Genomic DNA, 10,404 nt, shown 5'->3' with positions numbered 1-10,404 from the left:
TACATAATATAACAGTTTCCTTTGAGAAGTCTAGGAGAAATGAGCTTAGAGAATTATCTTTTCATCTTTGTTTTTACCCTGCAGCAGAGGCTTACAACACACCTATGTTGTACCAACTCAATTTTAAGAAAGAAGAAATGTCTGACATTCCCTATCATAAATTCCTGAAGTACCACAGTCCATGAAGGGGAAACCTGAGGGCTGAGGGAAGTGGTGGAATAAGCACACTGTGGTCAGCCTTGCTAAGTGTTTCATTTATCTTGTTGAACGTGAAATCCATCTCTTTTGAGCATAGCCCGGTGCCCGCTTACTTGTATGCTCTCCCTTATTCATCTGTTGTTCATATAAAATTACTTAAACTCAGGGTTTTTAAGTGACTTGAACAAAGAAAATCAACTTTCTATGGACCTAAACTCTATTTTCCAAAATGCAATACATCCAGGAAAATGTGCACCGAGGCTTCAAGGTGGGTTCCCAAGACTCAACCGATACTGCTCTTTATCATTATGAATAGCAGCTCCCAGAAACCCAGCGTAGACCCCAAGAAATTGTCACATGACTAAGACTGAACTCTTATCTACTTCTCAGTCTTGTATTTTTTAAGACAAGTGAAAATGAGAAAAGTTTTTTACAATTGCACAATAGAAATAGGATTGATCAAATAAATGGTTGAGAAATACTCAAATATTTTCCTGTGGAAATGCTTTCTCTCTATGGCTTATGGATGTGAAGAGTAATGTACTAGACGGATGTCTAAATATCTTGTCTTTTTTTCTGCCCACCCCATTCCAAGAATTAGAATATCAGCCCTTATTCAGAATTGTCAACTTGTCATCCTAGGAGATTCACAGAGTAGTATCAGTTTTTAAAATGTGCCACCATTGCTTTAAAGTAGGGTTTCACAGTCTCAGTACTATTAATATTTTGAGTCAGATAATTTCTTATTGCAGGGGACTGTCTTATGCATTGTAGCGTGTTTAGCAGCATCCCTAGCTTCTACCCACTAGGTGCCAGCAGGAGCACCCCCTCTTTGTGATAACCAAAATCTCAGACATTGTCAAAGGTCCCCTGGGGTGCAAATGTGTTCCTGGTTGAGAACTTCTGCTTGAAAAACTAAAATGAAAATAGTGAAAACCATGAAATACTTTTCTAAGATAATGGGACCACTGTACTCCAGAATAAAAATAATCTTTCCTTTTCTCTTAAATTCTGGCATTTTTACCCTTATTACTTTAGTATTAATCCAAAATATACTTTTTAAAAGTTCTGAGAATAAAAGCTGAACCTGCAAAATAGGATAACTCCTTTTGCTACATTAACCTTAAAAGGTACAAAAGTAAAGAGAACTACTGCTTGCAGGGGTGTCAGATGGACATGCCTGGTTAAATGAAGACTCCTCTTTTCCACTTTCCTTCTGATGTCTGCTGGTCACTATAGCAACAAGAACAGGAGCGATTCAGAACCAGGACACATGCACTCCAGCATGACAAGTTCAATTTAAATCTAGATCGGCAACATTAAAAAACTACATTAAATGTAATGAGTGAATATACACCAACAGGAGATCAATGCACTTTGCTACACCAGTTGCAAGAGTGACAGTCAGTTTAAAAAAACCCTTGGGATTCTTTAAGAGTAGGAAAAACTCAAACATTTTCACTAAGGCTTCACTTTGTCAAATCTCTCATGAGACTTTTGGATCCCTTGAATTTTAGGCAGGCTTAAACACAGAGTCCTTTCTTAGTACTTGGAGATATTTTACCCATAAGGTAGAGTAATGAGGGTCTTCAGTGATAGTGAAGGAACAGAATTTTGTATATTTTAATATATTCTGGAACACTTATATGTTTCAAGCTAAGGAACCAGTATAATACCACTACAGAAAAACTGTATTATTTAATGATATTTTTTATTTTTTAATTTTTGTCCTAACAAAGTTCTAAAAATGCAGTTAGAATTATGTTTAGAACCAAAAATATATTTCAAAATTGAAATTATAATGTTTAAAACAGAAACAATGAGTTGCTTCCTAGAGGGATTAAAAGTCATTATTTGGGACATATTATGTCCTGATTTTTATCATTGCACCCTATTAAAGAAAATGATATCTAGGGTTTTCTTTTGTTAGAGTTTGCTGTAGCTGTACATCAGGTTAAAGAGCTTGGGAGATGAATTTTTTACTTTCAGGAACTCAAAGTTCTAAAGAAGACTTCAATATATCTACTGATTGGACTTCGTATAGAACCAAATTTAAGCTATTTTAGGCAAGTGATTCTATAACTTTAAAAATTCTTCTAGAAAAAAATAAGAAAATATATAACTCATCTATTCCTTTCAAGAAGAAAGTTTATTGTTTTATCCATTTTAGTCCCTCATAATGCACCTAAGAATTACTTCCATTTGAGTATTTCCCAGTAAAGGATGCTGTTTATAAATGCTCCTGTCCCCCTGTTTGAAGTTAGATTTCTGTTTACTCTTCTCCAGGTTAATTGTTCTGATTCTAAGAGCATTTCTTAGAATTGTTTTTAAGTTTTCATTCCTTAACCAATTTTGAGTCTCTCTTTAGACAGAACTTTGTAAATAAAGATATTCAAGAAATGAATATAGAGTTTAATAAAATGCGAAGCAAATAGAACCTTTCAAATTCCTCTTGATGTAATCTTGGTATTGTTATATATATATGTTATATATAAGTTATATATACACATATATTTTATACAAATATATATATTTTTATATATTTCATATGTATTTATATTTCTTATATATATATTTATATATCTATATTTATTTCTCAGACCCTGGTCACTTCTTTAATGAGCTTAGATTCTTTGGAATGCTAACTGATAGTTTTCCCTTAAATTATTTTCATCTAAGCTCAGAAAAATAGCAAGTTAATTACCCTTTATATGTGATAAAATGAAAAACCACTCAAAACCCAAGACCAACAATGATGTAAGAAACTGGCTGGAATTCAGATTCTTAGGTATAAGTGTGATCATGAATAATTACATTAAACAATGGGATATCAAAAATATGCTCTTTCATCCGAGAGTGACGTAAGCACACAGAATTTATCACAGGACAGCAATCTGATATGAATTTTAATAATTTTGCCCAAGAATTTTCCATGAGGTCTTTGTAAAAATAAATTAATAACATTTTCATATTAATTTCTCCCTTCATTTTAAAAATGAGAAAATTGAGAAAAATGGAAGAGTACTTGAGTTTGATAATATCTCCTTTTTATACAAAATTCGGCCATGTATACAATAAAACTTTAAACATTAAATTACAAGAAAAATGATACCTTCTTGTCAAGGGCATGATATGTATATGTTGATGAATTTTTATTTATTAACTCATTAACTTTAGCTTACCATTGGAAACTGTGATAAATCTAAAAGCTAACACTTGGCTTAGATGCATATCTCCTCAGATTTGGTAGGTGTTCAACAGCTTAAAAAGAAAGAAAATAAATAAGTAAACCAAAACAAAATCCATAGTCCTGCAAAGTAAGGTCAAAACCAAATGATTTTGAAAACAATGAAAATTTGTATTTCAGTGTATGCAGACATAATATTTCATAAAGAAAGCTGTATGTCATGTCAAATAACGTGCTTATAAAGTTCCTGAGGGAAAATCATTGCATCATTTGTAGAAAAGATCTGTTTTTAACCACAGATTAGCTGATTTATTTTCTCTGATAACATGGAAAACCATTTTGATATTAAGATATAGAGTCAGGCATGATGCCCAGGATGAGGCTAGCAGCGAAATGATATTTGGTGCTTATCTGCAGGTAAACAACTTCCTTCACTGTCATAAAGAGTCATCTATTTTTCTACTCCGAGAGAGGCAGATGAGGCATTTGCTTTGGGCAGAAAGCTTAAGGGAAGAACCAAATTATCAGCAATCAAGATAAATAATGTTTTAATGTAATCTTTTTTAAAAATATCAAAATTAATACAAAAAACCCCATGGTGGACCAAAACTTAAATTTTTACATAAAGAATCAATATTTCTTTGAGATAGGGTTTTGTTCTGTGGCACATGCTGGAGTTCAGTGGCATGACCATAGCTCACTGCAGGTTTGACTTCCAGGGTTCAAGCCATCCTCCCACCTCCATCTCCCCAGTAGTTGGGACCAAGGCATGCCACTTTGCCTGAATAATTTTTTAGTTTCTTCTTTCTTCTTTTTTTTTTTTTTTTTTTGGTAGAGATGGGGTCACCCTATCTTACCTAGTCTTGTCTTGAACTCCTGGTCTCAAGGGATCCACCCACCTCAGCATCCCAAAGTGTTGGTATTACGGGCATAAGCCACTGCGCCTGGCCTCAGAGAATGAATATTGGTTCAAATTTGTCATTGGCAATAGCTGGTAATAATTTGCCATGTAATAAATATTCTAAAGATTTTCAAGACCCACACATTTTCCACAATATGTTTTGAGAAAAGAAAAGAGGAAAGGGCATTAGGTCTTCTTTATTTGGACGTTAGATTACTGTTGCTGTGAAACTAGAAAACATTTCATTTTCACATTCATCATGTGACAGTGTTGTGATGTACATTACCTAAAAAATATATGGCTTCATCACGCTTCATGTTAGATGCCAGGAGTGTGAGTCATCTAGGAACAATATTCTGTTTGAAAATATGTCAAAGGGGGATAGATTTTAAAAGCTCCTCTTACATTATACTTCCATTACTTTTGTTCTTATATGGTGTTTAATAGGACAACAGAAGACTTTTTTTTATAAAGGCAATAATTCCAACAATTACTACATCTGTCAAATATCTGAGAGTTGTTATGTGGGAAAGATGATGTCTGTGAAAGTGATGACAAATTACCCAGCACTATGCAAATGCTAATTATTAGTTCCAGTTTTTAAAAACCCTCTAAAATATTGAGATAATTTTATTTATTTTTAAATAATTATAGGCACACAGAAAAGGAAATAAGAGTACAGGGAGGCCTCATGTAATCTTTCCTCAGTTTCCTGAAGTCCCATTTTACATAATATCAAAACCAGAAAATGGACATTGGGACAATATAAAGATCTTATTCAGATTTCATCACTTTTTACCTGTGTGTGTGTGTGTGTGTGTGTGTATGTATACATCTATGTCACTTTATCACATGAATAGATTTGTGTAACATTCTTGACTCTTTCCTTGGCCTCATCCTCACATTCCAAATTTTTACCCATAATATACATTTTCACTCTGGGAAGAACAATACTTTTTCCTGTTCTAATCTATTCTCTTCAGTATCATCATGGCTATCCTTCAATTGGATGACTCCTGTTTAATCACATTTGATAGTTTCTTACAGGTAGAGCACAATATACCTATTTTTTCCTCTTCTACAAGCTCCAGTCACCTGGCTTCTGGCTACTCCTGCATTCTTGTCTCTGAGTCCTCAATAACTGTGGTTGACATTACAAATATCCCCTGCTGGCTCCTTAAGATACACGGCAAAATTACACTTTCCCATCTTCTTGAATTAAGACGTGTTCATGGTACTTGTTTTGACTAAGAAAATATGAGCAAAAGTGATGCATGTGATTCTGGGGGAAAAGTAAGAGCCAGCATTGGTGTAACCATGGCGCCTTTTCCTGCCGCAGTGACTGGTGATGCTCTAGATGGTGGAAATGCTGCTAGCTTCAAGAAGTTTGAGGCCCTGCAAAGCTGAGACCAATCTTTATCATTATTAAAAAATATGTATTAGTTTTAAGCCACTGAACTTTTGTGGTCATTTGTTAGTACAGCATAACTTTGCCCATCGTAACACAATTCTGTGGCTCTCGCTGCAAGAAATTTCTTTCCTCTACGTGTCTCTGCAAGAAATTCCTTTCCTCTACGTGCTTTCTGCTTGATGAATGCCTATTTAGACTGTAAAGACTTCTTCAGATGTGAACATCCTTCTCTGGTTTTCTTTTATACTCTATAACCAGTCTTGTTCTACATCTGTATCTCATAGAGGTGTGTGCATGTGCATGTTTAGACATATTGGCGCATGCATCATATTAGATGGCAGATATTTGTTTATTTGACCCTATCCCATGGCAAATTATGAGCTGCTCAAGGACAAATCTACACTGCAGTAGACATGGCTAGTTGAGGAGTTGCATCAGAGACATCAGAGATTACATGGTCCTCAAAATCTAAAATATTTACTGAGGTACTTTACAGAAAAAAAAATTGTGAGCTTCTAACCCAGAGAATTGTGGAGTAACAAGAAGGAAAGTAACAGGATGCTTGGATGACCTCATGAAACAAAATTGTCTCTCCACGATGGGCAATCTGCCTTCTTCTGTTACCAGGGAGAAAAATAATTCTAGCTTGTTTGAGCTATTGTATTATAGGGTCTCTTCGGGCACAAGCTAAGTTGTTGTAACAAGGTAATGTATGTCCCTAACTCATTTTCAAGTCACATAGGTCCTCTCTAAGTGTATGTGGAGTTAAATTTGCTGGAAAAAAAATTTCCCATAAAGTTATATGACAATAATACTATAGATTTACAACAGTAATTCTATAGACTTAAGATAGTAATATAGTAAGGCTAGATATTACATGAAAGAGCATAGATGCGGTTTTTTTATTCATATATGTAGGCAAACACATTTTAGAAACAATGCTAACCATGTACTCTTTGGATTGTGCAATAATTTAATGCAAATTGGGCACAGGAAAGTTCAAATCCAAGCTCTACTATTACTAGCTATGTGTATTGAATAGCATAAAGTACCTGATGAACAGCAGGGACTTCTCCAGAAATCAAGGGAAACGTTGTGTTATTGTGTTTGGATTCAAGTTTGGCTGCTCTACCCAAAACAAAGTAACAGTGGATTAATTAAGTATCATAATAGAAGTGACCTAGGGCTGCGGTGGTGGTTCTCCACTTTGGGGATTCAATCCTATCTTTGCACGTTTTCAGCCTCAATAAATGTCTTCCATTTCATGGTCTGAAAGGACTACCTCAGTTCCCCCTGCCATTTTCACTTTTCTAGCAAGTGAAGAAGAAACCATGTTCTTGTCCTTTAAGGCCATGACCCAGAAACCCTACACATCACTTCTCTCTGGATGCCATTGCCTGAATGTATTTATATGGCCACGACTGTTTGCAAGGGCATCTAGCAAATATAATCTTTAGCTGGGTGGCCATAGGCCCAACAATACTTTGGGAGCTATACTGCTAAAGAAGGACAGAATGGACATGTGCGGTAACCAGCATTTTCTGTCACAAGCATTAACCTATGTGAAAATGTGAATTTTGTATCAATTAACTATTTTATATTTCTCCATTATCTTTCTTTCTAGATCACTGAGCCAAAAAATTACATGCATATGCTGAGAACTGTATCACACATGAGATAGTTAAGATATAAAACCCCCATGAGGACAAACAAAGGCAGGTGTACTCACTTGCTAGGGTATATGAAAAGGTTGTGATATAAAAATCCATTGAATGCTTCCAAGAGAAATTAGCAAATAGGCAACAACTGAACAGACAATCATTGATTCAAAGAGTATGGATGGAGAGAAATAAAACTAGATTTGAAGAAATAGGTTGGAGAATGTACATTCTCAAAATTAGGGTGTGGGACTCCAAAGACAGCAGCGAGGTGAGTCCAAAAGGAATGCCATGAGCTGTGAGAATACAGTGAGGCCTGGGGAAAGAGAGTCAATGCCATTAGGAATTTGGACAGACATCTGGGAAGGTACAAAGCAAAATATGTTTTCGGCTCTTAAAAAAAAATACAATCTCATTGGTGGTCACAGAGCTAACATAGGTGAAAGAATTAAACAACGGTGTTGGGAGATTGGCATCATTAACTATTAAAACCAGAAGTGTTTATACTATAAGAGATTTTAAAACAGTGCCTGTGACTGATAAATTTTTTTTTAATTTTTACTTTTTAGTTTTTGCGGCTACATATTAGATATATGTATTTGCATTAGTACACCATAGATTTTTTTAAGTGAGCCAAAAAGAACACCAATCAAATATATAGTAATCTCTGTACTATGCACTGATTGTTTTAATGCTGCTATTTTAAAAATTCCTAATATCCCCAAAAATTGAATGTCTGGGTTTTCGTCACATAAGTTCTTATTCTTACCTTTAAATAAAAATCAATCTCAGGAAATATTTGTTGAATACTAAGTAATAGAATCTGCAGTATAGTGTGACCAAGATATTGCTGTGACATCTGAGATGCTTATAAAATAGGGTAGGAGCAGGAATAAGGCACCAATGCAGGCAACGCTGCTGCACTCTAACATCTTGCTAACACCAAGATACAGCAAAAAGCAAAGCATGCAGGGCTAAGCGTTCATTCCGATTGAGAGCCAGTTTCATGGGAAAGGTAACATTTTTAAAATCCCTTAGGATGAAGCAAAGATTTTAAGATTTATTATTGGTGGACTAGAAAGGCAAGAATATATGACCACAGTTCAAAGACAGGAGGGAAAAATATACAGAATATTTGAGATAAAGATACTTACAGAGCACTGTACAAAAGTCTGTCATCCATGTATTCTACTGAAAAATTCTATCAATTGTGCCCCCAAACTGTATCCCCTTCTCTGTCCCCTTCTCCATCCTCACTGCTTTGTGCAAAGCATTCTAGACTTCGTCATCTTTTATCAAGCAACTGTCACGGCCTCCTGTTGGCTTCCACTCTGGCCCCTGCAATCCATTCTGCATACAACAGCTAGTCTTCTTTGCAAAATGCAAACTCTATCCAACCTCTTCCTCGTTTAAAACCCTTCAACAGCTTCTTAATGTGAATAGGAGAAAAATCTCAATCTTCGAAATCAGCCTTTGAGGCTTATAAGACATGGCCTTGTCTATACTCCAGTCAAACCCACTCCTGTCTCTCCTGCCCACTACCCTCCCTCCACACTGGCCCATGCTCATTTCCTTCATCAGAACACCTGGGCATGCTGTTCCCTCCTCCAGAAACAATTTCAAAGGGCAAATTCTCACTCATCCTTTAGGTCTCATCTTAGATGTCACTTTTTCAGAATATTGCCCCCTTCAACCTCAGCTGAGTTTCTTTGTTTAAATCTAACACTATTCCCTTGTCCTTTTTTAGCATGTATCCCAGTTTGTAGCAAGTGTGATCACTAATATTTGTCTCCATAATGGCTATTAAACTCCAGGAGGGTAGAGATCATGCTGGTCTTGTTAAGCCTCTTGTCCTCAGTGACTGGCACTCAAAGAATATTCAGTGAATAAATGAATGAACGCATGAGTGAAGGAGTGAATAATCAAGGACTTTTATCAAAAAGATAATAAACATTATTTTAAAAGCCCCCTGATGTTTTATCTTCACAATGCATCAGGACTCATTGAAACAACCACATTTATGTTATAGTTTCTTTGGACAAAAGTAAACAAAATCCAGACAACTAAAGAAAAATGTAAGTTTTTGAGATTGCACTACTCGAAAAAAACATTATAAATAACAATCAAAACACATTTTTTAAAATAAGCACTGTCTAAACACATTATGCCTTAATTAATTGATGTTCTATCGAATGGTAACTATTGCTATCCTCATTTTGTAGACAGAGCTATGAGGTGATTTCTCCTAAATTTCCCAGCTATTAGGATGGTAGAGCTCAGAAACCAGAAAGAGTAACTCATACTGCCAGGTCAGTCTCTTGGTGAGTTTGAGTATCCATTAACATAATATTATAGTACATTAGTAGCAATTTGTCTGAAATTTTAGATTTCTACTGCCTTATGTAATACTCCCTTTACTCTAGTCAAAATATGATCTAATTAACAGTAAGAAACATTACAGACTTTGGATACAAGAAGAGATAAGGTATGATTTACATGTGAAAATGTTATCATCTATTTATTATGTTAGTTCTTTGAGACCTTTAAGTATTTCATTGTTTTGGTCTTTAAAAAAGCTGTGTTAGAGAATTTCTAATTTATGAAAGCATTAATGTTACCTGTAAGATTTTATCATTTTCATCCCTCACAGCAGGATTGGGGACCCAAAACCGTGGTATCACTTTAGAGGAAAAACTGACGGACAGTAGATTAGTAAGTATATCAGATGGATTTGGGTACAAAATGGAGCCACTTAAAATAGACTTAACTTTTTAGTAAAGAGTATTATGACAAAATGCAAGCAATTTTATTTCTAATATAGTACTTTGGAATGACTTTTACTTTCTAAACTATGTTCTTTTGCCAGATATACATAAACCTAGAATTCTATGGATAAAATTATCCTTTACTAAATCTTATGCTTACATTTATTTGGGACAATGATTCCCATATTACTAAAGAATGAAGGCAAACATTTTTAGATTGAATTTGTGTTAAAATAATCTTAATCATATCATTTGGGTGTCAAAATAATAATTCATTTTGTATT

Source organism: Pongo pygmaeus, chromosome 2 (assembly GCF_028885625.2).
Source record: "Pongo pygmaeus isolate AG05252 chromosome 2, NHGRI_mPonPyg2-v2.0_pri, whole genome shotgun sequence".
Lineage (NCBI taxonomy): Eukaryota > Metazoa > Chordata > Mammalia > Primates > Hominidae > Pongo > Pongo pygmaeus.
This window is presented reverse-complemented; position numbering follows the sequence as displayed.